Genomic DNA, 25,230 nt, shown 5'->3' with positions numbered 1-25,230 from the left:
CAGAGGCAGCTTCGCAGTGAATGGCTAGGCATGCCCCCACCAGTGCCTGTGTCCCCAGAGAAGTCTAACTGAAGAGGAGGAGAAGTCAGTCAGCCTGGTGGAATTTGGAGGCTCAGCATGCAATCTTCCTTGACTTCTCAAGGCGAGTTAGCTTGCTTATTACATTTGGTTTAATGTGCAGTGTTGTAACTTCTCTCCCTGCTCCCCACTCCTTTTCAAACCCAGGCCCTTACCTCTTTGCTAAAATAAACCACCTTTGATTTTGTATGCTGGTTGGTATTTGGTGTGCCTAATCTTCAAACTCCCCACAGCCTAGCTCAGGGCTGCTCAACTTCGGCCTTCCTGCAGATGTTGGCCTACAACTCCCATAATCGCCAGTTATTGGTCATTGTGTCAGCCGACCCCTGGTGCCACTGGCAGTTTTCGACCAAGTGGGGATGAGCACCCAACAAATTGCTTGCAACTCGTGGGCCGGGTTCCCCTGGTACCGCACAGACCCAAGGGATGGCCAGCCAACTCTCCAAGCCAAGCCTTGCCATCCGCGGACTACCCGGGAACCAACCAGTCATGTGCCAGGAATGTCTAGGAGGGACTTTATTTCTTTCCTGTGTTCTTGGACCCGTGGAGCAGTATTCAAAAGGTGGAAAGTTTCTCCTCTATTGGTGTTGCTCTAAAGTGCTGGAGGGTGCCTCAAGCCGGCCTCCTCAAAAGCCGGACTCCAGACAAAGGGATGCCAGTGCACGCAGCCCAGCTGTCAAGGTTACCTAGAGGGGCCACTCACAGGCCAAGTAGTGCGAGGCTGGGGAAATCACCTCGCTTGATCCTGGACGAGCCCCCAAATGTTACCCAATGGGTTATTATCTACTTGGTAGACGATAGCTAATTTTGTACATACCAAGGAGGAGAAAACTTTATAGTTCAAAGAAGCTTTATTGAATTCTGCAGAGTTAAAAAGTGGCCGTCTAGGGGATATTTCCCAAAGACAAGACGGGCCCAAGATGGTGTCCGTCCAAAGCTTTTATACAACAATTGATACATCTGAATACATCATCATTCACAACAAGCCAGCCAGGTAGTCGGGCAGTACAACTCCATATTAGGCCAACAGGCTTACAATACTACCATTGTTAAAGGAGTGCTTATGCAGCCTCTAGGAGGCAGTTCAGATACCAGCATTATCACCTCTCCTGACCAGTAGGCCAGAACAAAGCAAGGCATAGAGAATACATATTATGTTGCAAGTTACAAGGTCTGCTTAGTATGAGAACCAAAGCATACTAAGCAGATTCTTTCCCACTGACATACATTCAGGAATATAAGATGGAGGGGACTCTTGTTCTCTTCAGCTACCATCAAAATGGTGTAGCAAGAGCTCAGTCTGCCATTAACTATATACCCTACGATCAATATATAGATCAATATGAAATGCTTAGATTCAAAGGTAACAAGTGTGGTTGGAGATTATGGGAGTAGTAATCCAAAAACAGCTGGGGAGCCTAAGTTGAGCAGGCCTGGCCTAGCTGTTAGGGCCATGCCATTGTAAAAAAAAAGGAGGTTGCACTGGGGCTAGCCATTCTACCCTGTCAGGGTGGTCATTACACTGATGGCAGACATCATGGGCTCAGATTCTAGGGGTGCTGCCCCATGGAGTCCAGGTCCTGGGGGAGGTTCCTTGGCAACCCCAGCCCCACAGCTTTCTCACAGGTTCCAGTCTGATATCTTGATCCAGGACGAGGGCTAGCACTGGACCTGCCTCCTCAGTGTCCCACTCAGACACTACTGTGAGCAGGAGGTTCTGATGGGCTGGGGCCATGACATCAGTCCATTTTCTTTTTAACCAAAAGAAAATGACCTTGGGAGATCAGATTATGGAGCTTCCTCATCACATACATTTATTTATATTTGATGGCCAATGATGTTAATGTCATGGGGAGAGGGGGACATGTAAACCATTTTGCTTTACAGGATAATTATGGGTGTGGCAGTTCTAACTGAATTCCAAAAGTGAGGAAATTTGATGGCCCATGATGTTCATGCCATGGGGGCATGGTAAGACCGGATGTGTCGTCTGAGATATCAACCATGGAAACACAATTTGGCTAGGTCCTCCATGCTCTCTACACACAACTCAGATACTATGTATTGTATCACATATGGAACGCTGATTGGGATTAATCTTCCCCTCACCCCCATGCAATAGAAACATGTCAGGAGGATTTCAGGATGTCAAGATGGGTGCATTATTGGCATGTCCCTCTTTTTAATTGTATGGACATGTTTTTTGGGGGGAGCATAATCTGAACCAGCACTGTGTTTCTTTATAGAGTGTGAGACCCTTTGGGACAGGGAATAATCTTCTTACTAGCTGACCGGGTGCATAGCGTCTGTGCCCCTAGTTCAACTCTTCCCACCTACCCCGCTTCAGCCCCTTCTTCCTGACTCTGTCTTCCGGCAGGTGTCTCTGACTCCCGCCTGGCCCCTTCTCTCCCCCACCCACTGCCCGCAGTTTCTCCTGCCGGTTTCTCCGTCCCCTCCGGCCGCCACCTCCTCTTCCTGGCGGCCTAACCGCCTCCTGACCCCGGCGGGAGCACTGCTGCTACATCACCGCAGCTGGGGCCGCCTCCTCCTTGCCGCTGCCATTTCCTCCGGCAGCAGCTCAACAGCCTCCTGCTGTGCATGAGCTTGCAACGCCCAGCCAATCCGCTGGGTGCCGGATTGCATCCCCACGGGCACGTTTTCAAGAATTAATTATAAAGATTCTTTTTGAAGCTTGAATTCTTTTTGGAAAATGGTATATAAATGTTCAGAATAATTTCTATGTAGTAGTTTGTTCCTTAGTTAACACATTCTTAGTTAACACATTCTTCAAGGCCTGCTTCCAACATGCAGGTACATCATTTTATGTACACTTGAAGCTGTTCATTTGATAACTGGCAGCTGTATGTGTGAGCAGATTCTATTAAAAAGCACAGCATTTCATGTAAAATGAGATGATAAAATTTTCATATGCTTGTTAAATCTGTGATGGCCATCCACATATACAAGACATCACTTGATGTCACAGTTAAGAAGTAATGAACATATATGTATAAACAGCCCTCAGTATATACAAAACATCTCCCCCAAATATTGGCACAGAAATTGCAGCATATTATTGCAAACTAAAGAATGGAAATATTCCAAACATGACATTTTGAACAATCAAGTTATTTATGTGCATGTGTGAACCCATTCAGAGAAAAGCAGATACTGTACATGAATTATTCACAGAACACAAAGCAAATCTTACCTGAAAAGAAGGGATTCAGTGTGTATTGTTTCTCACACAAAGAGAGAATAAGACCTTGCCTTGTTGACAATCATGGTATTTGGACATAAATTAAGGCATGGAGCTGCCTTATACGAGTCAGACCATAGGTTCATTTAGCTCAGTATTCTCTACACTGAGTGGCAGAGGCTCCCTACTCTTCCAGAAAACCCTGGTTTGAGTCAGGGATTTCCCCCAGCCCTACCAGAGATTGAACCCAGAACCTTTTGCATGCAAAGCAGATGTTCTACCAGTGGTCTCAACATCACCCCTTTAAGGCTGGAAGGTATGAGAAAGGAGCCAGTAATAATTAATCAGATACCAGGCACAGATCCATAAGAATTCCAAATGGCCTTCATTACACAGTCTTTGACCTGTCATCATAAACCGCTCTATTGGAATGCAAAATTTACAACTAGTCCCCTCTTGAGAGCTCTCATCCAGTGTTCAGCAGAAGCCAACATAATAGCAGCTACAACTTCCCAGGAATTAACAGCCGGTATGACAATGCTGAAGAAATGCCAACTCATATTCACTCATGCTCTGTTGCCCCCACAACCTGCTTTTCAAAAAGGACTCGGCAGAAGATGTAGTTCTGAGGGACCTTAGGTAACCCACCCTCCGGTACTCTGAGCAACAAGTGTTTCTGTTGGGCTTCAGTCAAACTCCATAGAGAACTCCTTGGCCTACATTTGTCTGAGCAGCTGAAAGTGAAGAGGCCATGTAGGAACTCCAGTGAGACAAAAGCTACCACCTCTTACTACCTCCCCTAATAAGAGCTAGTTAGCTGGTATATTTCTGTTATGATTCCAGATCATGGCTGGCATCAATACAAGACATCCTTGGGCAGGTGCTGGTGGCCTAGCAACCTAAGGGGTCCCACTGGTGATGCCAGCAACTAGCGGCCACCTGCTGGATGGGTCCTGTTCCCTCTACTGTGATGATGAGATGATGAAGAATCTGTATATTCCGCTTTTCAGCACAAGTACCCAAAGCCGTTTACACAGAGAAATAAAAATGAATAAAGATGGATTCCTGTCCCCAAAGGGCTCACAATCTATGGCTTTCTTTTGTTCTCAGTGGTCCAGCAGCAGCAGCAACAGCAGCCTTCTAGCAGGCATTTGCTGCCCATCATACTCTTTTCACCCGCAGTGCCCCATGGGGTGGTGTAATGCTACATGGGGCATTGTGTGGAGGGAACCTGGCAAGCAGCTCTTTTTGGGCTGCCAAGAACGCAAGAAAGAAAGTCCTTTTCCAGAGGGGTGGGGGAAGCAGGTGGCTGTCTGGGCCCAGTCCTCTCTGGGGCCAGGGCAGGCATCAGCGGCGGGGTCCCCTGGGTTCCTAATCCCTCAGCAGCTGCCCAAGGATGCCATGTGCTGACACTGGCCCTCAGCAGGCATATCTATTGCTTGATACGTTTTCCCTCCTTATTTGCTTAATGTGGCTTTCTTTTAACATTGGGGAGGGCCAAAGGTCAATGAGAAAGCAAATCCCATTTGTGAGCTTGGCATGTTGAAGGTCCCAGGGTCAAAGTCCAGTTAGAAATGCCTCAAGTAGCAGCACTGGGAAAGATTTGTCCCTGAGAGCAGCTGCCAGCATTGGCATTTTTATTTATTTCTTTATTTATTATATCTTTATATACCACTAATCATCAAATATCAAAGTGGGTTAAAAAAATATATATAAACATGTTAGAGTTAAGAATAGTTAAAACCATTAAACAATTAAAAGCCTGATCATAAGTTGTGGTTCAAGGCCACAAAAATGAGAATCCTCAGATTTCAGCAGGAAGCGCTTTCCTAAGCTTAGAGGCAGCTACAGAGAAGGCCTGGCCCCAAGTCACCAGCTTATGAGCTGGAAGCAACTTCAGGCACAACTTCCAGATGACCTGAAGGGGCAGTACAGATCGTGCAGAAGTAGCCATCCTTTTAGGTAACTTCAGGTAGACAGTATGGGACTAGGTGAACTGATGCTCGAGTCAGTATAACTCAGTATCATGTTTTCCCCTTATCTGGTTTATCCGAAATCCAGATACTGACTCCTATGATGTTACTAATGTAGGGAAATAATGGCAGTTTGGTCCCCAAACAGCAAAGCAAAACCAGTTGGGTGAGAAAGCAGCAAAGCAAGAGGTCTTGAGACAGTTCTTTAGTATTGAAGAACTACAAGGATTTATTTAAAGAAAAGGTTACAGACAAATGTGAAAAAGCCTGCAGCTTAATTTCAGCTGTAGCTCATGGCTGAAGAGAGAGACCAAAACAAACAGGCATCTCTGGAGAAACAAAATGGAGACTAACACTGGAAGAAAGAAGAGGGGGAGGAGTCCAGTAATTTTATCCATGACCTTAAAAAATCTCAGTGATCACTATGAGACATTGCAGTTGAGAGCTGATGCTGCCAGGGTCCTAGCTCCAGCAACTAAAACCAATGGCACTAATTTTATTTCCTGTATCCCGGCCCAATGACCTTTGCCCTTTTTCTATATTGTGGGCGGCCAACCTACAAAATGGGTGGCACAGGTCACTTGGGCATGTGGCACACCCTGAAGAAAGTAGGAGTGTTTGCAAGCCAGCTCCAGGTTTAGGAGGCCCTTGGCAGATTGCCATTCATGGGTCCCCTCCTGTCTGGGTACCCCTAGGGCTCACTTTGGAGGATGGGATGAAAAAAGGATTTGATGATGGAACGACTCACTTGGCCAAGTGAGGTCATGGATATAGTCTCAGAAATCAGCCGCAGACCCTTCAGAGGGCCGAGAGCCCTAGACAGCTGCTCAGCTATGCCAACCCCTGAGGCCAGCCCTCAGGCTGGCTAAGCCATTGAAGCACGCGTGCCCTCCTGCCTGCCTCACACATGCCGCATTTCTGCCTGCTTTATGACAAAACAGACTAAATCACACTAAGTAAGAGGACGTCCGTGTGCACATCCATATTGGTCACTAATTAGCAGGGCACTGACTAATACTTTGGACTTCCCCTATAGTGCAAAAAAAACAGAGTTGCCAGTGATGTTTTGTATTCTATTGTTATCAGTGCCAAGTTGCAGGAGAAAGTGAAGGAGAGCTGCAGGCCTCCTGCTGCTTAGGTTATAATAACCATGTGGTTTTCTTCCTTCCTTTTTTTAACGTATAGGCAAGAATTAGCAATATTGCAGGCATAATCAGTCTCCCTTGGAAACGAGAGGAAATTGCTCCCTGTCATCCCATCTAAGGTAGCATGCAGCTTTCCTGGACCTCTGCCAGAACCTCCCAGAGCTAGATTTTTAACCCAATAATGGATCTTAGTAGCACCATTCATTGGAGTGTGCAGTCACCCTTTGCAAATGGGAAGACTCCTGCCTCTTGCCTTTTCACACAAAAATAATTTCCCAACAAGCTCAAATGAAGTGGCAGGAGTGGAAGGAAAAGGACTTCCTCTACCCAGGCTTTTGGGTCTCATCCAAATGGGGCATATGAGCATTTTTTGTCAGGGGTTGGTCCAGATTGCTCCAATGTGGGTACGGAACATACACTGTCCCTGTGGATAAAAAGCATGTCTCACCCATTTAGACAAGACTTAAGTCTGATTCAGTTGTTATCCAAAAGCCCTGCTCTAGCCATGTACAGCGGGGCAAAGGGGGAGGGTGTTTTGCCCCTACTGTGTCAATCACTGGCACATCGGACCTCTCGCGGTTACGATGGGGCTTGTCTGAAGAGTGGAAAGTCCTCCCCCTGATGGCGGGCACATGATTACGAGGTTGGACCAATCCACCCATGTAATCCCGGATGTGCCCTCCATAACAGGGAGGGCTCTTCCCTCTTCAGTCCAGCCCTGTTGTAACCAGGAGTGTTGGGGCATGTGGTGATTGATGGGACAGGGGCAGGCCCTCCTCCCCCTATGCCCCTTCGTAGATGGCTACAGTGAGGATCTTTAAGAACATCTGAAGGAGGCTTTAGAATTGTGCCGAGATTAAGCATAATTTGCTTGCCCTTCCTCTCCCACTGCTCCTTTTGAATGACCAAAGTGGCCCACAAACTTAGGAACATAAGAAGTTGCCTTCTTCTGAATCAGAGCATGGGCCCATCAGTATTGTCTACACAGACTGGCAGCAGATTCTCCAAGGTTGCAGGCAGGAGTCTCTCTCGGGCCTATCATCATCATCATCATCATTATATTTCATATCCCGCTCTTCCTCCAAGGAGCCCAGAGCAGTGTACTACATACTTAGGTTTCTCCTCACAACAACCCTGTGGAGTAGGTTAGGCTGAGAGAGAAGTAACTGGCCCAGAGTCACCCAACAAGTATCATGGCTGAATGGGGATTTGAACTCTGGTCTCCCAGGTCCTAGTCCAGCACTCTAATCACTGCACCACACTGGAACCTTTTGCATGCAAGCATGCAGATGCTTTTCCCAGAGTGGCCCCATCCCCTAAGGGAAATATCTCACAGTGCTCACACATGTAGTCTCCCATTCAAATGCAGACCAGGGTGGACCCTGCTTAGCAACTGGGACAATTCACCCTTGCTTCCTCAAGATCAGCTCTCCTTCCATCAAATGATGCAACGTAAGGTAATTTCTTCTCTTTTGCATGCTGATTTATTATTCATTATTATGTGTGCATGTGTATCCTCTTGGAGAGGGAGAGGATTACAGGTAGGGTCCTTGTCAAGCAGGGTTATCAAAATACAGCCCTCTTGCAGATGTTGGCCTACAAATCCCATCATCACTGGCTAGTGGCTGTTGTGACTGGGGATAATGGGAGTTTTAATCAAGCAATAGGTGCAGGTAGAGTGGCCCGTTCCACATCGCCAAAAAAGAGAACATGGTGCGGGGTAAGAGGACATGGTCTCCAAAAAAAGGACTGCATTATAGTAGAGGGCATATGGCCACTTTAGCTGGAGCACTGAAGTCTGAGACCCTTGAAGGGGCTGGGCTGTTCTGACTATTTTCTCTGCCTTCCTTGATCTACAGCAAGCTTATGACCAATGTAAGGTTTGTCTGAAGATGTTGCTTCTGAGATGTCCTGCAGCTTTACAGGAAAACAGTCAGCCAGTTAAGAGGAGAGGAACATCACCCTACTCCTTAGAATATATTATGAAACTGATGCTCCACTTATCTAAGCAGTGGGAAATTCCAAGGATGCAGTTCTTCTTGGATTCCAACTTCCTCTGGTGGAGACATCGCAGTGGACACATATCGTTTCTTTGCAATATTTGCTTTGTTTACAAATATCCATAAGATTCCCACACAGAGCAACAAGTTACAGCAGATCACTGTAGAGAAAATGCTGCAGCCTCAGGTGCTTTGGGTCTCTTCTCAGCATCATTTTCTCAGACATAATATCAGCCCTATTTAGAACATGGTTACATTAGCCACTGGGCCATGCCAGCAAGCCCTACACCTGTTGTCCACAAGAACACCTAATGTTCCTGAACTCTTCCTGGGTTTAGAGTTTTTCTCTGCAGAGAAACACTGTCCTTGTGGTCAGCAGGGAAGAGCTAATGAATGTGTCAGCATGCTGTATCACACTGTACGTGGTTACCGACTGCCTGAACAGGGTTAATCTGCATCCTCGAAGAATAAAACACACATGCCTGGTGGCTGTTTTTCGTTGTAGTTTTTATTACTATTATTATTTTTGTAAGCTGTCAAAGTTGAAGTGGTAACTTTATTTTAAAGGTCTCTGTTATCTTAGCATGGAGATCTAATCACTTTAAAGAGATGGAGATGTGGAAGAGGTAATGAGGAGAAGATCCAGGATACACTTTGATCTTTTTATCTGCACTGTCTGGGTGCCATCAGAATACATTAACACCTTCATTTATCATGCTGCTATCATTAGAAACCTCAGTTATATCTGAATGCCACGCTGACAAAATGCTTAATTTCGCAAGTTGGTGATGTTGTTAATCATTTGGGGATCCAAAGAACAATAAAAGGTATCTCTGACGATGGAGCTCCCGTTATTTTCTGTCAAGACAGATTTTAAATGGAGGAAGCAGTAATAAATATCCCAATCATTTACATAGACATAAAGGTCATATATTAGTGCAGAGAAAATGGACCGGGTCTCACGATCCGTGAGACCCGGTTTTGGGAAGTGATTGGGAAGGGAGCCCTGTGCAGTCAGATCGGCTGCCCACACGATGGCCAGCTCCGAGATGGAGCCGGCATGGCCTGGGGAGCTTGGGGGCCGCGTGGCCCCCAGAAGCCCCAGTATGCCCTGTGTGAGCGCGCAGGGCATACTGGGGAGACCTCCGAGCCAGAAGGGTGCTTTTAAGCCTCCCGGCCGGGGGTCTACTCATGAGTAACCATGGTGCGGAGCCGCGCCACGGCTACTCACAAGCAGATAGCCCAGGTTTGCGGAACGCTAGCTCCACAAACCAGGGCTAAGGGGAGGGCTACAGGAGCGGGTTAGCCGCTCCAGAACCACCGGGCTCGGCTGCGAGCCCGGTGGTTCTTACGATCACAAAAATCAGGCTAGGATTTTCCTTGCCTGATTTTTGTGATCGCAAGAATAGCCCCAACATCTCCTACATCTTTTACAGCACATACTGATTAATAAAGCATCTTTATTTTTACATTTACATTTTACATTTTAAGCAAATGGTGGAAGAACAGTGGATATAACCAGGTAGATGGGAAATGCTTCTTTAGAAGGAACCCCTTCCATAAATGATGAGCCCATATCCTCTCGCACAGGGGATACTCCTCTGGGGGGTGGGGGCCTCCTTGTAGTGGGTGATTCGATCAATAGAGGTATCGAGAGATGGGTTTGTGACCCGCGTGTTGACCGCATGGTGACTTTCCTGCCTGGTGCAAAGGTTGCGGACATCACACAGCATCTAGATAGGCTCTTGCTGGGAACAGACAGCTGTCGTGGTGCATGTCAGCACCAATGATGGGGGAAAATGTAGTCGGGAGGTCCTGGAAGCCCAATTTTGGCTGACAGGTAGCATATTGAAGACCAGGACCCACAAAGTAGCATTCTCAGAAATGCTACCTGTTCCACGCGCAGGTACAGTGAGAGAGGCAGAGCTGAGGGGTTTCAATGCGTGGATGAGACATTGGTGCCGGGAGGAGGGGTTTAGATTTGTTAGGCACTGGGATACATTTTGGGGTAAGCAAGGCCTGTACAAAAGGGATGGGCTGCGCTTGAACCAAGATGGAACCAGACTGCTGGCACTTAAAATCAAAAAGGTTGCAGAGCAGCTTTTAAAATGATGCCTGAGGAACAGCCAATGGGAGGTGGGCAGTATCCCATTCGGCAAAAGCCATCCTTTAAAGTGCAAGGGTGCAAAGGATTCAGATAAAACAGAAGGGGACAGAGCAGTACCATATAAAGAGCAGACGGGAGACTGTGCAAGCTGGTCAAAGAGTCAAAAGAAAGATAGCATACATCAGGTGAGAGATTCAGCGTATAGGTGCTTAAATGCCAATGCCAGAAGCCTCCGAGCCAAAATGGGTGAGCTGGAGTGCTTGGTGGCTAACGCAGAAATAGATATAGTGGGCATAACAGAAACATGGTGGAACAGTGAAAACCAGTGGGACCCTGTTATCCCTGGATATAAACTCTTTAGAAAGGACAGGGAGGGGCGTCTTGGAGGTGGAGTAGAACTGTATGTTAAAGAAGGCATAGAATCTAACAAGCTAGAAAACCTGGGTGGACCGGAGTCCTCCACAGAAACCCTGTGGGTGACTATACAAGGCCGGAAAGGGAGCGTGCTACTGGGGATGTGTTATCGCCCTCCTGATCAAAACGCTGACAGTGGCTGGGAGTTGCAGGAGGAAATCAGGGAGGTGTCAAGGAGAGGCAGGGCTGTAATCATGGGTGACTTCAATTACCCACGCATAGACTGGGTAAATTGACAGTCAGGTCAGGACAAAGAGGTCACATTTCTAGATATGCTAAATGACTGTGCCCTAGAACAGTTGGTCTTGGAACCGACCAGAGAGAAGGCAATCTTGGACTTAATTCTGAATGGCACCCAGGATTTGGTGTGGGATGTCAGTGTAATCGACCCTTTAGGAAGCAGTGACCATAGTGCCATCAAATTCAGCATACATGTGGGGAGAGACTCACCAAGGAAGTCTAACACAGACATTTTAAATTTCAGAAGAGGAAACTTCTTTAAAATGAGGAGTATGGTGAAAAGAAAGCTTAAGGGGAAAATCAGGAGAGTCACTTCGCTCCAGAGTGCATGGAGTTTACTCAAAACCACAGTACTAAAAGCCCAGTTAGATTGTATACCCCAAAAGAGGAAAGGTATCACTAAGTCCAGGAAGATGCTGGCATGGCTAACGGGAACTGTCAAGGAAGCCATAAAAGAGAAGACTTCCTTCCGAAATTGGAAGGCCTGTCCAAATGAAGAGAACAGAAAGGAACAGTAACTCTGGCAAAAGAAATGCAAGGCAACAATAAAGAAGGTGAAAAGAGGTTTTGAAGAACATTTAGCTAAAAGCATCAAGGGGGGTAACAAAAAGTTCTTTAAATACATCAGAAGCAGGAAACCTGCGAGGGAGGCAGTTGAACCATTAGACAACGAGGGAGTGAAAGGGATTATTAAGGAGGATATGGAGGTTGCAGAGAAGCTAAATGAGTTATTTGCGTCCGTCTTCACGGCAGAGGATACTGAGCATATACCTGTTACTGAACCAGGCTTTTGGGGGATGGCGACTAAAGAACTGGGCCAGATAGAAGTGATGAGAGATGATGTTCTAAACTGTCTGGAAAAACTGAAAACTAACAAATCTCCAGGGCCGGATGGCATCCATCCAAGAGTACTCAAAGAACTCAAATGTGACATTGTTGAACTCCTTGCTAAAATATATAACTTATCCCTGCAATCAGTTTCTGTACAAGAGGACTGGAGAGTAGCAAATGTAACACTGATTTTCAAAAAGGAATCCAGGGGTGATCTGGGAAATTACAGGCCAGTTACCTTAACATCCGTTCGAGGCAAATAGATGGAAAGCATCCTCAGGGATGAAATTATAAAGCTCCTAGAAGAACAGGCCCTGCTGGGAGTGGACCAGCATGGGTTCCGCAAAGGTAAATCTTGCCTCACAATCCTTTTGGAGTTCTTTGAGAGTGTCAACAAGTGTGTGGATCAAAGTGATCCAGTTGACATAGTATACCAGGACTTCCAAAAAGCTTTTGACAAAGTTCCTCATCAACGACTCCTGAGGAAACTTAGCGGTGTGGATTGCTAACTGGTTCAAAGACAGGAAACAGAGGGTAGGTATAAATGGAGAGTTTTCACAATGGAGGGAAGTAAGAAGTGTGGTCCCCCAGGGACCGGTGCTTTTTAATTTATTCATAAATGATCTAGAAGCAGGAGTAAGCAATGAGGTGGCCAAATTTGCAGATGATATCAAACTCATTCAGGTAGTGAAATCCATAACTGATTGTGAAGAGCTCCAAAAGGATCTCTCCAAACTGGGTGAGTGGGCGACAAAGTGGCAAATGCGGTTCAATGTTGGCAAGTGTAAAGTGATGCACATTGGGACGAAGAACCCCAACTTCAAGTATATGCTGATGGGATCTGAGCTGTCAGTGATTGACCAGTAGAGGGATCTTGGGGTCGTGGTGGACAGCTCATTGAAAGTGTCAACTCAATGTTCGGCAGCTGTAAAAAAAGGCCAATTCCATGCTAGGGATCATTAGAAAGGGGACTGAAAATAAAACTGCTAATATTATAATGCCCTTATACAAAACTATGGTGCAGCAACACCTGGAGTACTGCATACAATTCTGGTCACCACATCTAAAAAAAGACATTGTAGAAATGGAAAAGGTGCAGAAGAGGGCAACCAAGATGATCAGGGTTCTATAGCACCTTTCTTATGAGGCTAGGCTACAGCACCTGGGGCTATTTAGTTTAGAAAAAAGACGACTGCAGGGAGTTCTATAAAATCATGCATGGTGTGGAGAAACTGAATAGAGAGAGATTCTTCTCCCTCTCCCATAACACTAGAACCAGGGGTCATCCCATGAAATTGACTGCCAAGAAATCTATGACCAGAAAACGGAAGTACTTTTTCACACAACACATAATTAACTTGTGGAATTCTCTGCCACGAGATGTGGTGACAGCCAACAACCTGGATGGCTTTAAGAGGCGTTTGGATAACTTCATGGAGGAGATGTCTATCAACTGCTACTAGTTGGAGGGCTGTAGGCCACCTCCACCCTCGGGGGTGGGGTGCCTCTGGGTACCAGTTGCAGGGGAGTAACAGCAGGAGAGAAGGCATGCCCTCAACTCCTGCCTGTGGCTTCCAGCAGCATCTGGTGGGCCACTGTGCGAAACGGAATGCTGGACTAGATGGGCCTTGAGCCTGATCCAGCAGGGCTGTTCTTATGTTCTTAGTAGGGATGTGCAAAATGTTTCGGGCACAGAACGATCTGTGCCCGAAACGACCAATTTCGGTGATTCGGAGCCGAACCGAATCACCCATGATGAGACCTGATAATTTTCGGACCCGAAACGAATCACCCCTGTTTCGGGTCCGAATTTTTCAGGTATTTCGGGTCTCTTTTTGTGCCCTAGAAAATTGCCAGCCTTGTCTTCTTCTTCCCCCTCTGTTTTCAGTTTGACGTTTCTTTGAATTTCCTGCCTTTTTGCCTCCATTGATTTCAATGCAGAAATTGCTTTCCTTTTACTTTAATTGAAAAGGTCCTGGGGCCAAAAGAGTGGGGTGGGGTGGTAGTGCCTAATGGGTGGAGGTTACCACCCCAATTGCAGAGGGATTGGGCAAAGGGCTGATTTTTGGTGAATTTCTGAAATGTTAGTGTCTTTGGGGCAGATAGGGGGCATAACGTGGGATCTGGGCCAAAAGAGTGTGGTGGGGTGGTAGTGCCTAATGGGTGGAGGCTACCACCCCAATTGCAGAGTGATTGGGCAGAGGGCTGATTTTTGGTGAATTTCTGAAGTTTACGGGTCTTTAAGGTTTCCCCCCATTAAGTATAATGGAGGGTGTATCGCTTCACTTCGGGGGGAAAGGGATGGCCTAGAGTGGTGTGGAGTTGGTGGTAGTGACGGGAAGGGGCAAGGAAGCTACCTGAATTTTTTCAAAGGATTTGGGCAGAGGGCTAATTTTTGGTTAATTGTTGAAGTTTATGTGTCTTTAAGGTTTTTCCTCATAAGTTATAATAGAATGGAGCTTTCAGCAGCCCCATAATTGCACTTGGGGGGTGCTGGGGTGGCCCAGAGCAAGTGGTGGTGTAGTGCACATAGGGTGCCAACCACCCCCATGGGTTTCTAACCCATGGCGTACAGAGTTCTGTTGTTTCTGAAGTATTCTGAGTGGATTCTATGCTAGCAAATGAGTTTTTCAATGACACACCATGAATCCACTCTAATTTGCTATCATAGAATCTAATCCTTAAAGACATGAACTTCAACAATTAACCAAATATCAGCCCTCTGCCCAAATCCTTTGAAAAAATTCAGGCAGCTTCCTTGCCCCTACCTGGCACTACCACCAACCCCACACCGCTCTAGGCCACCCCTTCCCCCCCCACGACGTGAAGCTATACACCCCCCATTCTACCTAATGGGGGAAAACCTTAAAAACGTGTAAATTTCAGAAATTCACCAAAAACCAGCCCTCTGCACAATCACTCTGCAATTGGGGTGGTAGCCTCCACCCATTAGACACTACCACTCCACCCCACTCTTCTGGCCCAGATCCCACTTTCTTCCCCCAATCTGCCCCAAAGACACTAAAACTTCAAAAAAATCACCAAAAATCAGCCCTTTGCCCAATCCCCCTGAAATGTGGGTGGTAGCCTCCACCCATTGGGCACTACCACCCCACCCCACACTCTTTTGGCCCCAGGACCCATTTTTCTTACCCGAATTGATTCAGATTTGGATTTGGGTAAATCCGAATCCGAACCGAATCGGGGGTGATTCAGGTGAGCAAAATTCGGGCACAGAATAGAACAGGAGTGTTTCGGTTCGGGTCAGACCCGAAACACTAAAAATACCGAATTGCACACCCCTAGTTCTTAGGTTCTTATGTTCTTTTTTTACAGGTCCACTCATCTTATATATGAGCTTTTGTGTTGTTATTGTTGCTGCACTGTACATTAGTTGGTTTGTCTCTTGCAAATTATTGGTTGTTATTTCTGCAAGTGCAGCATTGACATCTTTTAATGCCTGAGCAAGTTGTTTTTTGGCAACTGTTTTTGGAGCTGGAAGTCAAACCCTGGTGGTTGTTTGGTTCATGTGCTCAGTTATTTTTTGCTTTAGTTCTTGTTGCTTTTCTGTTAAATGGCATTTGGGTTTTTGAGGTGAAGGCAAAGGGGAGGTTGCCTGGTTTTGATTTTGAAACAGATCAGCAACAGTGGCATCCTCTATTTCCAACACCTCCTCCACCTGCGCCTGAGCAACCTCTTCAGTTAGTGGTAATTCTTCTTCCATATCTTGAGCCTGTGTTGCTCTTTGCAGTTCTTCCAGCTCAACTCCTGTGAATACTTTATTTCTGATTATGAATCTTCTCTGGTCTGCTAGCCTTTGTTCTGTTATTTCTGTATTTGGATGCTTTTCTTGCCAAATTTGGTACATTCTTTTTAAATAACCTCTTCTAGTTGGGCTAGACTTGTAATAGCGAATCATTATTTCCTTCTTGGCATTTTTCATATATTTTTTCTGATTAATAAATAATAATAACAACAACAACAACAACAACAACTGACCAACATCCTGACTGATGGTGCTCTTATACAATGAACAAAGTTGCACTAGCCTGGAATGCAATTGCCAAACTTAGCACAACTATTTCACAGAGCAGCTTTGATCTAGTGAAAGGTCTTTGCACATGCCCAACATTAGTCAGGATGTCAGTCAATGTGATTGCCACCCAACTGCATTCCAGAGTTTTCTATATTGCTCTCTCATCGTTGAAACTAACCCTTAAAAGCAATTTCTAATCACATTAGAATGTCAATGAGCCAAGGAGGGAATGGGCACTTGAGTCTCTGCATACCCCTTTCTTCAAGTATTTCTCTCCCACACATGTATGGATGCACATTTGAAGCCCCCACAGCACAAGTTGCCATGGATGAACTAATGATGTGGTCAAGGACCTGTTTCTTCACCATACCCACAGGGCTGTTAAAAAAATAATAATTTAACAATAGAAGCAGAGGTCCTGGCTCACAAATTCCAATTAATTTCAATATAGTGCCTTACCATAAAACATAGCCTCTTCCTTGTTTTTTGCAAACTCATCACTAAACATTATTCTATGGTGATATAAATGGAACTCATTAGTTTGTGAACACTCAATGGCTGCTTGGTGCAGAAGATGCCATCCTGCCTGTTATTGATGTTTTTTTAATGGCACAACATAATTAAGCAGAAACATTTGCACTTCTATTAAGATCATTTGGGCTGGATTTTAATAACTCTGTCATTCCCAGTGTAGCAGGTAAATAATATATTTCCTTTTTTATAACAATATTTATATTAATATTATTTTATAATTACAATTTACAGGGCTATTAGCAATAAAAGCAACGACAGAAAAAAATACATATATTTCTCATCTGAAACTGAAACTGAGCCTTTTGGTTGTAAAATTTAGAATATTGTTTGAGCTCCAAAATACAAGACCCATGGAATCATTTTACTGAAAGAAGCTCAATGAATTATGCATGTAGTCCAACCTACAGCAGGACAGATTCTATTCCCTCCCACAATGGAAACACAACAAATGCTTGACCATGCTTTCATTTAAAGCCACCAAAGAGACATATTCCACAGCCCTTGTTTCAGCTGAACTGTTGCTGTACTTTTAAAAGTTTAAAAACGGCTCCCCCCCCCACTTATCTTCTATTCTTTCCAGAATCCTTTCAAATATTCAAACGTTATCAACATATATGGTATATCCTTTCCTCTAGTACATGTTATGTTCCGGGGCCATAGGATACATGCAAGCATAAGGACTGGCATGAAATGCAACTTTCATTTTCTGAATGAGTCCCAAAGCGTCCTCTTCTCTAATCTCCTAATGTCTCCTTAGGACATGTCCACAAATCATCATTTCATTAATATTCTTGTCTTGTATCCCATAAAAAGAAATGTCTCATGATAACCAATCCTATGACTGTTTAAAGGTAAAGGTAAAGTGTGCCGTCAAGTCAATTTCAACTCCTGAACCCTGTGGTTTGCTTTGATAGGATACAGGAGGGGTTTATCATTGCCTCCTTCCATGCAGTATGAGATGGTGCCTTTCAGCATCTTCCTATATTGCTGCTGCCTGATATAGTACCAACAGGAATTTGAACCAGCAACCTTCTGTTTGTTAGTCAAGCATTTCCCTGTTGTGCCACTTAAGGTGAAAATCACAGTATACGCAACTGAGGTTTCTCCCAGATGTGTGTGGATAGATTTTCAGTCTGAAATAGTCATTCATTCATTCAAAAAAATTCTGACCCTCCTTTCCATTGAAACATCCAGGACAGCTTACATTAAAAAAAAACAAAAAACTCCTAACCCGCAGCATCTCTTCCAGTCTCTTCCACTTTGAGAGAGCTTCTTCTTCTTCTTTTTAAAGCAGGCTGTAACTATTCATAGTAGTAGCACTAGCAGTAGTTGTTGTAATCACCTTTATTATTGATTGGTCACCACATTTAACTAAACTTTCCTTTAAAGAATTCTGGTTGGTGATTTCCATGGAGCAATTCAAACTTATCCTCACAGAAATCCTGTGAGGGAGAAGGTCAACTAATGTATTAAAAAAAACAACCATGGGAGAGGGGCTGTGGAGAGGTAGGTTGTGAGAAGGAGCTGGGCTCTTCATTGCCCATCCATGCACCCACTTTGCTTTTTAAACCAGACAGCCGCCATCTTTTCCTTCCATGTGCCTGGAGCAGCGCCATCTTATAACATACAAAACTGCTCATACTTTCCCCTTCAGAAAGAACATGAGGAGAGTTCTTCCACCTGCTATGGTGTCTTTCAAGTGAGTCATGAATATCTGAATCAGTGAAAGATTTGCACAATTTCTCATTCGTTTGAACTAGGAGACAAAATTCTTATTGTGACTTTACTCCCTTAAAAAAAAAAAAAAAACTTAGGGTTTTGCCTGTCAATAATCTACCTCTGTGCTCAGAGGCAGGATTCCTCTAAACACCAGTTGCAGGAGAGCAATAGGGGGCATGCCTTCATTGCATGGTTTGGGGCCTCCCAGAGGCTCTGATGAACCAGTGTGGGAAACAGGATGCTAGACTAGGTAGTCCTTGAAGCTGATTCAGCAGGGCTGCTCATATGTCCTTCCTTTCCCCTCTAATTCTTTGTAACAGCAATGCCTCTGCGCATGTTTACGTTTCATATTTTTAATGGATGTTTTTTCTTGTTGTTAAGTGTCCCAGGGGTTTGAGATGAAGGGATATATATATATATATATATATATATATATATATATATATATATATGTCAAGAGAAAGAGGGTTTGTGCACATTACTGATCATAGGGTCTTCAATGGTCGTTGGCAAATAACAGGGGAAATAGTGAGACCCACTTGTGCAGGAAATCTTTCACCACCTTATCTAAGCAACCATAAACCCATGTAAGGTCTCCAAGGAGAGAGAGAATGATGTCCCCATACCATGCTAGCACAGTACCAGTTCAATGCAAAAACTGGCCAATAATATTAAGATCAATAATCAGAAATAAGAATCATAGATAAGAAACCAAGTGTAACCACACTGAAACAATGCTGAATTGACGTGCGTGAGAAGTCATGACTTTGGGCCTGTATTTATCCTTTGCACGAAAGCAATGCAGATTCATTTGTTGTGCCCAAATAACCAGATCATCACCAAAGCAGGAGACGTTGGGCTTCTTCTGCTTCATTTGCCATCACATTGCCCTGACTGGCATATTGCAGTGTTTATTTACTTTGCTGATAAAAGCTAACTGGGTATAATTACCATAGCGTCTTAATTCTAAATACAGGAATTGATTTGTGGATTAAATGGAATATGCTAATTGTGTAATTGAAACCAAGTAGCTGGAGTCCTCACCCGACTAAGTGGATTTCGTGATTGTGGTTGATCGCATCAGTCAGAATATAAATCAGCTGGATTTGCATGTGGCATTGGGTCATTCTGCTTCTCCTTAGGACTAGCAATAAATATGCTAGTAAATATGGCATATGTAACTCCATTTAAGAAGCTATAGCCCATTGGATCATAGAAGCGTGCAAGATTTTTGTTGGTTGGTTGGTTTAGCTATTCCATTTGTTTTCATTATTAAGAATGAAATGAAATGATTCTTTGTTTAGCTTGCCATTCAGGAAATTCACATTTTTTTCGTTACTCTTTATTCTTGTTTCCATTTGTTGTTGTAGCTTCTATTCATTTTCATTTTCCATAGACATTACTGGAGCGAAGCTGCTCTGTTAAAGGGCTGGTTCAGACCATACCAGTTCAGTGCACATGAAAAAAGAGGGGCCATGTTGAGAGTGGGCCATCATCGGGACATCCACCACTGGCATTCTGATGCCCTCCTGGCATGTTCCTTGATCGCGTGTGCGAGTCATTCATCCAAATGACCCCTAGCATGTACTACGCAGCCCTGCTGTGCCACAATCATCTGAACCAGCCCAAAGCTTGTAGGGAATTTAAACACCCTACTCTGCACAACATGGCTGCTAAGGGAGAAGTTCTACTCCTCCTCCTCCTCCTCCTCCAATGCTTCCCCTTCTCCCCTTCTCACATAACCCATGTCCCCTTTAAAGGCCTCAGAGGGGACCCTCATGGCATCACCAACTAGTGTTTCAGCAACATTTAACAGCCTGCCTCTTCCACCAAACCTTTAAAGCTTTTATTCTAAAGTTCCTGCCTGGCTTTCATTTGATTGGATGGTTTTGGCTGCTATATTATTGCATCTTGATTTGTTGTTTTTTAAAAAATGTGGTTATTTTTGTTTTATACTTTTGTTAACTGCCTTGGATGCCTACATTCTGTGGGGAAAGGCATAGTTTTCCAAATAGTAAGTAAGTAAGCAAGCAAGTAAGTTAGTAAGGGCTGAGTTCAGCCATTGTGTAGCCATACACTGCCATGAGCACACCATTACTTTGACCACATCTGTCCATTCTTGGCAAGGGTGGACATAGTACAGCAGTGTCACATGTGCCTCTTAAAGTGCTGGTACCTTACAAACTGGAAGGTCAGTAATGATAGGCAGCAGTTTTTCTGTAGCAATTTCCTACACTCAGTGGAAAGAAGAACCAAGCAGCCTTCTTCCAATGATATAATTCTATGGTCCTATTATCTTTCAGAGGAGTTTGCCTACCATGACTCATTCTCTCAATGAAGAACATCTTTAAAACTTACAAGAAACCTTGGAGTTCTCCAGTACATAGTCTGAAAACCTTAGAGTTAGTTTGAATACTGCCCTAGACTTCATATCTTTCTCTGCTCCATTATGAAATGCTCTACAGTTTCCACTCCAATGGTTCCATCCATAGGACTTGAAAGAGCAGCTGATGCTATTGTGAATGCTTCTCCTAATCCAATAAAGCTAGGCACCTCACTAGCACTGCGGTATTGTTCTAACCAGAGCTCAGTCACCTTAGCACAGGACTGCTCAACTTTGGCCCTCCTGCAGATGTTGGACTACAACTCCCATAATCCCTGGCTATTGGCCACTGTGTCTGGGGATTATGGGAGTTGTAGTCCAAAAACAGCGGGGGGGGGGGGGGCTAGGTTGAGCAGGCCTAAGTTAGCACTACGTTCTTTCTCTGTTCCATTGCAAAACATTCCAATTTCTACTACAGGCGAAACTCGGAAAATTAGAATATCGTGCAAAAGTCCATTAATTTCAGTAATGCAAATTAAAAGGTGAAACTGATATATGAGACAGACGCATTACATGCAAAGCGAGATAAGTCAAGCCTTAATTTGTTATAATTGTGATGATCATGGCGTACAGCTCATGAAAACCCCAAATCCACAATCCCAGAAAATTAGAATATTACATGGAACCAAGAAGACAAGGATTGAAGAATAGAACAATATCGGACCTCTGAAAAGTATACAGTGTACTGTGCTTGACTGGCCAGCAAACTCGCCTGACCTGACCCCATAGAGAATCTATGGGGTATTGCCAAGAGAAGGATGAGAGACATGAGACCAAACAATGCAGAAGAGCTGAAGGCCGCTAATGAAGCATCCTGGTCTTCCATAACACCTCATCAGTGCCACAGGCTGATAGCATCCATGCCACGCCGCATTGAGGCAGTAATTGCTGCAAAAGGGGCCCAAACCAAGTACTGAATATATATGCATGCTTATACTTTTCAGAGGTCCGATATTGTTCTATTCTACAATCCTTGTCTTCTTGGTTCCATGTAATATTCAAATTTTCTGGGATTGTGGATTTGGGGTTTTCATGAGCTGTACGCCATGATCATCACAATTATAACAAATTAAGGCTTGACTTATCTCGCTTTGCATGTAATGCGTCTGTCTCATATATCAGTTTCACCTTTTAATTTGCATTACTGAAGTTAATGGACTTTTGCACGATATTCTAATTTTCCGAGTTTCGCCTGTATATTTAAATTGAAACATTCATGGCATGTTTCATGGAACTGAAACATTCCAGTTCTTTCTATATTGTGTCCCCGACCAGCACAACCCACATTGCTTCATTTTCTCACTAATCCAAGGAACTTGATAGGTTTGGTAGGTTCTGCTTAAGTTGCCTGTGTGATGGATGGGAACATTTCCTTATCAGCCAGCTATAAATCAGTTCTTTGCCAAGGGCACTTTTTCCCATGCACTCGGGAAATAGCCTCTATAGACCTCACAAGCTTGGTCAGCACAGAAGCTGGCCCCTGGAACTGACCAGCTGTGACCCAGTTCTCCTCATCTGCAGTCAGCAACACCACTGAATATGCTCTGAGTACACTCAGGAAACAAATGTGATATCTGATAGGTCAAGAATAGATAAATAAGATAAGCAAAAAGAGTCTAGGGAGAAACTTCTATTCCTGGCTTAATTATGTATCTATTAGAGTCATTAGGGCCACTCTTATATTTGTACAAAATTTGTGCAACTGATAGTACAACTTTTCTTCAATATGTACAAAAAGACAGTGGTAGCAGCAGCAAGAAGGATACATCTCTGAGGGGGAGCTGTAGCAACTAAGGAGGGAAAGAGAGTGTTCCGCTCTCCAATCCCCCCACCAAAAGACATAGCCTATTATTATTATTATTATTATTATTACATTTATATCCCACTTTTCCTCCAAGGAGCCCAGAGCGATGTGCTACATACTTGAGTTTCTCTTTCACAACAACCCTGTGAAGTAGGTTAGGCTGAAAGAGAAGTGACTGGCCCAGAGTCACCCAGCAAGTATCATGGCTGAATGGGGATTTGAACTCTGGTCTCCCCGCACCTAGTCCAGCACTCTAACCACTACACCACACTGGTTCCCACAGAGCATTGTGAAGAAGCAGCTCCACCTTCCTCAGCGAGGAGAGCACACTGCCATGGGCACTGCCCTTTTTGGAGAACAAAGAGAAGAGTGAGTTGATTTAATAGGGCTGAAGAGAGCTCCTTTTGTTCTTCCACTAATGGGAATTGGGGTTTTATTTCTTAGGGAGGGGCGTACCTCAGTAGTAGAGCACATGTTTTGCATGCAGGAGGTCCCAGGTTCTGTCTCGGGCATTTGCAGGTGCAAGGTTCTCCAGTAACAGGGCTGGGACAGAAGGAGAACTTGCTGACTCCTTGGAGAACTACTGCCAGTTAGAATAGACAATATTAGTCTAGCTGGATCAAGGGTCTGACGCAGCACAAGGCAGTTTCATAGGTTCAGACAGATTGTGCTGAAATTATGTACAACACTGGCCTTCAACAGCAAGGGAGAGCCTCCTGGTTTGCTGTCTAAGGATAGGGCTTGTTGGTGATTTCCTAGGGAGCAAGGCTTGTTCTCCTGACTATCTATATATATAATTCTCCTAAATGTACCCTTGGCTAATCCCATGTGTGGCAGCTCTCGCAAGAGCAGCCACCAGGACGAGGTGGTTGCTACTGGGAGTTGGCGGGAGGAGGTGGTAGGCCGGCTTTTTGGCTACTGGGAGTTGCCGGGAGCAGGTGGCAAGCCAGCTTTCTGGCTGGTCTGCAAGCCAGAAACCGTGCCGGGGTGGGGGGAGAGGAAGTCCCTGCCAGAAAGCACGGGGAGGGCAGAAGCGGGCAGGGGGAAGTGCCTTGTTGGCCAGAAAGCCGGGCATGCTGCCATGGTGGGTGGGAAACAGCGGTAGTGGGTGGGCCGGCCGGAGGTGCGGATGCTCTGTGCCCAGCCCAGCTAGTTGTCATTAGAACAGTTGACTTCACATGCAGGGTCAAGTGGTTGGCCAAAGCCAACAATGTGAGATCAGAGCTTCCTCTTGCTCACCTTACACATCTGAGGCACTGTCAGAAACCTGCAGCATAACCCAGCCTTTACATATTTTCTGTGGATTTAATTAATTAATTAATTTGACATATTTATACCCCCACCCCTCCAGTACACTACTGCTCGGGGTGGCTCACAACGTTAATAAAACAGATACAATGTAAAATGAGACAAATAAAGTTCAACAAATTATGCTAAAATATAGTATGAAAATACAATATTTTTTGTTTCAAATTAAAAATTATATAAGAGCTAAAAACAGTGAACTACAAAAACAAAAGAACCTGCCTATATATGCCACAGATCAACATTAAAAAGCCTCGTTTAAAAGATGTGTTTTTAATTGTTTTTTCTAAACACTGACGGAGGGAGCATGGTGGAGTTCTTCTGGGAGGGCATTCCAAAGCTGAGGGACCACAACCAAAAAAGCCCCTTTCTCTCATCCCCGCCAACCAGGTGTCTGTTAGTGGCGGGACCCTGAGTAGAGCCTGAGATGACAAGTGGAGGACCCTGGAAGGTTCATATGGGGAAATCCAGTCCGACAGTTATCCCAACCCCAATTGGGCTATATACCAACATATGAAATGGGTTTTATAGGTAAAGTAAACTGCACCACACTGGTCATTTGGTGTACTTACACATAAACATGGGGTATGGTCTGCTCTTATTCATATTTCCATACAGTCCCCCTAAAATCCAAGTAAACACATGGAAATAATATTTCTGCCTTCAAAATAAATTGTGCTTTGCACGATTGGATACAAAAGTTAATTTATTATATTGTTTGTATGTAGGATTTGGAATGTTTTAGCAAGGACCTGCCTAGTAAGGAAGAAGATGTGACAAATCTATACCTTAATCCAGGTCAGAATTTCAGGAACTCTTGTATCAATCACAGGTAGGTCCATCCCAGGATTTATACAGGCCTGGAGGTAATGGGGGGATTCTAGAAGGAAGAATAGCAGTCTGTTTGTTCCTGTATGCAGAGGAGGAACCTGAACGTTAATCTCTGCATCTGCTAATCCTATTCTGCACCCCATTTCTCATCTCTAAGCATCTCTGCCGCTCTGATTAATATGGAAGAGGCAGTATATGTTGAAGAAACAGTAGAAACAGAGACTATAGTGTTTGTTTTGTTTTCCTGAATTCTCTGTGCAGCAGGGGCTGTGGAAGGCTTGGAGGCATTCTTTGCCACAAAAAAATTGGCCAGTTAAACTAGAATTTACCCCATTCATCAGAAGGTTCAATTTAGAACAGCTAGTATTCCAAGCGGAGAGCGCTCCAGGGCAGACTGATACATAATACTATGGTGGTAGTTAAAATGTTCTGCAAGTTTTCCAGCAACTGAAGCTTCTGAAACACATGCACAGACTCAAAGAGCCTGTGGGATAAGTGCTCAGCACAAATGTGTTCATCCAGTAACACTTCTACCCTCGTTAGACGAGGCCCATGTTTTGGATTCAGAGGAGTGCTTAATGGGAAGAGACCAAGCCTGGAGATTCTGTGACAATTCATTTTGCTGGCAAAG

This window comes from Hemicordylus capensis, chromosome 1 (assembly GCF_027244095.1).
Source record: "Hemicordylus capensis ecotype Gifberg chromosome 1, rHemCap1.1.pri, whole genome shotgun sequence".
NCBI lineage: Eukaryota > Metazoa > Chordata > Lepidosauria > Squamata > Cordylidae > Hemicordylus > Hemicordylus capensis.
The sequence above is the reverse complement of the archived record's forward strand: the minus strand, read 5'-3'. Positions refer to the sequence as shown.